Source organism: Hirundo rustica, chromosome 11, assembly GCF_015227805.2.
Source record: "Hirundo rustica isolate bHirRus1 chromosome 11, bHirRus1.pri.v3, whole genome shotgun sequence".
Classification (NCBI taxonomy): Eukaryota; Metazoa; Chordata; class Aves; order Passeriformes; family Hirundinidae; genus Hirundo; species Hirundo rustica.
Genome location: NC_053460.1, coordinates 18,313,054 through 18,318,250, shown reverse-complemented (window position 1 = coordinate 18,318,250; position 5,197 = coordinate 18,313,054). Strand labels below are relative to the sequence as shown.

General features: G+C 39.8%; 1 long non-coding RNA gene across 1 annotated transcript; it reads left to right on the top strand.

Annotated features, from left to right (window-relative positions):
* The first annotated feature begins 1,492 nt into the window (after window positions 1-1,492).
* LOC131378624 (uncharacterized) lies at window positions 1,493-4,142 on the top strand. Its single transcript, XR_009208221.1, has 3 exons — window positions 1,493-1,607; window positions 2,444-2,619; window positions 3,916-4,142. It is a non-coding gene; the product is annotated as an uncharacterized LOC131378624 (long non-coding RNA).
* Window positions 4,143-5,197: the final 1,055 nt, after the last annotated feature.

Below are 5,197 nucleotides of genomic sequence, written 5' to 3'. Positions count from 1 at the left end.
AACTCACTGCTTGTCAGCTTTATGTTTATGTAGCTGTGCTTGTAAGAAAACCCAAAATGCAGTAAATAAGATAGAAGATAGAAGATAGAAGATAACTGCAGATTTCCTGCTTAAAGAACCCATTGAACACAGGAAACTATAAGTTCTACCAAGGATTCATTTGTCACAAATGCATTGAAAAGGTAGAAAAGTCAGGACAAGGAAGACTCATCTTACTTCCTCATTTTGGGTGACCCCTCCCCAAAATAGACCCCTGACTCATTTTAGGAAACAAAGTAGGCATGCTTAATAGCCTTTTTTGCCAATTAGCATACGAAGCAAGGAATGGGAGGTGACAGGGGTATGAATATGTATTTGTATTTGGGTATTTAACACTTCTGTAAATAAAAGACCTGTGAATTTCACAGTGCATATTAGGGAACTATCCCATGTGCTGCCCGGCCATAATAAACATACACTTTCTAACTTTAAACTGTTAGAGAGATTTTGTCCATCACAGCTGGGTATCAATATCAAATCAATACCCATATTTCTTTAATAAGTCAACTTGACTTTAACAAATCACTTCACTCTGTTGGTGGATGCTCACAAGAATCAAAATCTCTGCTTTACTCCAGCAGAATCTTATTTGGACAACAGTAAATATTTACTGATACAGAATGCTGTGCAGTTCTTAAAATGCATGTGGATTTATTTTAAATTTGAGGGCCTATTCCTATGGTCTCCTCATTAGTTGAGAAACTAAGAAAACCATGTCAAAAGTGAAATGCTTTCATGAAAATGAAAGGCTGGCTGATCATTCTTGAATTAATAAAACAGTGAAGAAGGAATTAATAGTATTATGAACAATGAAAGTCTTAATAGGAAAAAATATTAAAAAAAGTATAAACCACCACATTTTACCTAAAACTTGACAGGAAGTTACACTTATTTGAGAGGAGTGGGAGGGGGGTTTGCCAATGAAGTGATTTAGCACAGAGATTTAGCTTCCTCATTTTCCCAGGTGAATTATCTCTGCAACTCCTCTGTGTGGAATACTAAAGGCACCCCAGGGAAATACCCTGTGAATCTCTCTTGTACAATAAAGCACATTCACAGCCATAGTCACACCGCTGGGGGGAACAGCTTGTCTTAGAGGAACCTCCCTCATCCCTGCACCTCAAAAACACCTGAGAGGGTTTGAATTATCCCTCACCTGAGAACAAAGGGAAGCCCTATTTCCTCAAACAGCAAATACTGAAAGTTAGAAAATAGGTGGCCGCTTATTTCTCCTCAGAAGTCTTGCACACCCATTTTGTTTCCTCACCTGTCTCTTACTTTGGAATGAAGTTTTTAAAAAAATCTTCCCTCCCTTTTACTCTAATGCCCTCAGATTTAAATGGGGATTTTAAGACTTAATTAGTATAGGAGGGTAAAATCTCTGCTGGCTCAAGGGCTGGTTCGCAAAATTATCTCACCCAGCTGAGGAGGGAACTGGTCATTCTGCAGGAGAGCAAGGCAGACAGCTGGGCCGGGAGCAACTGCAGCCACTCAATGCCAGCCTGCTCTGGAATCCAGTTTTAATCTGCATTTGTCCAGTCCCTTGGATGGACACAGCATGGCCACCAGTAAGTTTGGAGTGGTTACTAACCAATTCTCTCCCTTAACAAGAAAAAGGTAGAGGGGGAGAAACTACATGAGAACATTTTGCACTCCTCTATTTCTGCTGCATGTTATAAATATTTCAAGGGTTGTCTATGTTAGAAAAGATTCTTCAGCTTTCAAAAACAAATTTACATGACAATATTTGGTGTTTCTGCAACCCTTTACTTCCATGCAAAGTGCTGTTTCTGTGACCATTTGGAACGAACTTTATAAAAATCTTCCCTCCCCTCTGGTTTAAATACTCGAATTAAAACAAGAATTGTAGGACTCTTTTCCAATCTTTTAATATAAAAAGGGTAAAATCTTAGTGACTACTTTGAAACACATCTTTCTTGATTGTCATAGGGCAGTACTAAGTAGGCTACTTTTTTGGTTTTGCTCCAGGAAGTGCAGAAGCTGAGATTTTGTTTAAATGCTGCAGGTGATGTAACATGAGAAGTATTTGTCTTCTTCTACCTCTTCTGTAGAGCTGGATTTAATTTTTCCTTTTTCTCCCCTACAGTTTATATAAGAGGCAAATACTCTGAAATCCCAGACATGACTTCTTTTACTTGGGTCACTGCTTCTCTCTGGGGATGGTCAAAACTTTGTTTTCCCATCAATCCGTCTTTGTTTCCTCTCTGTCACCTTTCCTGTCATGATATGATATGGTATGATATGACATGATATATAATATAATATAATATAATATAATATAATATAATATAATATAATATAATATAATATAATATAATATAATATAATATAATATAATATAATATAATATAATATCTGATGTAATTTCATTACAAAATGTCAGCTTCAAATGTGGAGAAAAGGAAAAATGAAGAGAAGGAAAATCAGCAGCCATGGAGTTTATCAGTGCTGAGGTCCATTTCCACAATGTGTCTTCCAAGCCCTGAGGAAAAACGTGCTATGAGAACCAAATAATTTCTCTTCAGTGAGGCAATGTTACAGACATGATCATTGCATAAGGTAACAAAATTATGTAGAAAACAATGTCTTTGGCACTGTGCTGGTGACAACCACAAGAATAACCACCTTAATCTCCCTGTTGTCAGCAGCACACACACTTTATAATAACTGCTTGCATACATTCTGAGAAACTGCGCCAACTCCCAAGACAAAACTTTGCTTATATTCTACAAATTCATTTATTCAGCTGCTTCTGAGGCACATGTGTGTGTGTTCTATTCCTGACTCCCTTCTTCCTTGGCTCACAGCTACAATTACTTGAAAATAATGCCTACAAACAATCAAAATGTAGTAACTTCTGGATCAACAGACATAATAAACTGTTGATGCTGGGGTTATCATGTTAAAGATCACAGTGGTTTATCTGGAAAACAACCAAGCAGGAATGCACAGAGCCCTTGAAATCCTAACAGAAGGCGTGGGCAGATCAGCACTGAACAACAGAAGGTGCAGTGCTGTAAACACACACTACTGATTTAGGCAGCAGAACCACAACATGGAGCAAGTCACTTTGGATCTCTCACATAAGCGATTTAAGCACCATTCCAGCAGGTAAATCCACTAACAAGGCGTGCTGGAGAGCAGTGAGCAGAAAACAAAGCACTCAGTCTGGATCCCTTGGTTCCTGCAGTGCCTGCTGAGACAGGGAATTCCTTGGGGATTGTTTTCCCTGATCCCACAGTGAACGGAGGGCTTTCCTCTGGAGAGGCGAAAGGTGCAAATGTCCCAGAGCTGTTACCTGTGCTGAGTTCACCCTGCAAGCCAAGCTCTGTGCAAGCTCCACATTGTGAATGGGACCAGTTTGGGAGAAACAAGAGAGATCTGTGGGATCTCATCCAGCCCTGCAGGACCCAGGTGTTCCAGCTGTTAGGAGTACTCCCAGGCATCCACAGCACAGGGAATGGGAGCCTGGGAACTTCCTGGGCTTAAACATCAGAAATAAGATTTGCTGAAGTGCATTATTTGGATTTATATTGTATTTCATTTTTATATTGGGTTTTGTAATGTTTCTTCTGTACCACCCTGTTCCCCTGGAGAACATATCACGAGGTTTGTCCCTGCTCGGCCCCACCCATCCTCCCACACTGGAATGTAATCCAACTCTGTTCCACTCCCACCTTGTCCCTGATTGGGCAGTGGCTTGTCCCTGCTTCTAGCCCCTTCCTCCCCGGGTAAAAGTACTTGGGATCTCGTGGGGTTCCCTCTGTTGCACTGGGATGGAGATGGGGACCCAACTGAGCTCCAGACTGCGGAGACAGGACCCCAGAATAAAGCTGTGATTCCCCCCCTACGCAGGCTAAGAGCAGACTCTTTCCTTTTGCCATCGATGGACTCCTGTTCTCTCTAAAGAAAAAGGTTTACCTCCCTGGGATCTTTAAGGCCTTGAGAAGGAAGATTCCTTCTGGCGTGGGCTCTCTCTCAAGCTAGCCGAGGCTAAAATGAAGCACGGCCTCCAAGGGAGAGATAGAGCCGCTTCAAAGATTGATTCCAGCATTTACCCAGCTGCATGGAAGAGGCACAAGAGCACAGACATCGAAAAATTTCAAAACTCAGAGGTGTCTTAACACATCCTCCCTTCTATGGGAGTCACCTTTATATCATATATTCTTTATCACAAGATTTTCAAGAACAAGTACAAGAAAGCTGCTTTGAACAAACAATCAAAATAAGATATTTTCCTTTTTGTTTATATTTTATTTACAGTCTCTTTAAAGGCTCATTAATCATGGCATGTGTTTTCCCTATTGTCTCTGCAAATATCTGTCTTAAAGTAGAGAATTTAATTCATTTTGATGATACTCAAATCTCTACTTATCACCACACCTATCTGATCTAATTAACATAAAGTGATGAATGTTATTGCTATTAAGTATAATAAGCAAAACCCCTAACAGTTGAATAGCCTTACTTCACAAATATGGTATTTTAGTTCTTCTTTTCTACTGTTAACTATTTAAGAGTTCATGACTTTATTTATGTGACTTTATCCAGATGCTGAATCAGAATTTAACTCTTTATTTGAAATAATTTATTGAAGTCCTGATAAAACCTCAGAGCCCTCAAGGGTTTTGCTGGGATCTAGTGACAAAGCCAAAGATCAGCAAAAGATCTGTCCTGTGCAGAAAGGTGAGATTAGGGAAAATATTTTTTATGCAGTGAATTTAAGGAAGACATTTTTGATGTATCATATCTACCCCAAGGATAAAACAGTTCTGAAATACCCCTTGAAGGACCCCAATACTTATTATGTTAAAAGGATTTATGGTCTGTTATTAATAAAATGCCCAAACACCTTCTAGTGTTCCAGAAATCCCAAAAATGTTGTGGTTCCAGGCTGCCAGGAATAGGAGGCAGTTTGTGTTTGTGGCAACAAGCATTACCAACAGTCCATTGGTAACAATTCAAATTGAGTTTGTTGACCTTGACCAGCTGCCAAACACCCACCCAGCCACTCATTCACCCTTCTCAACAAGAAGGGGCTGGGGGGATGGGGAATACGATGAAAGGGCTCTTGAATCACAATAAAGATATAGACATCATCAAAATTTGGCATGACAAATAAGCTGGTATGAGGTAA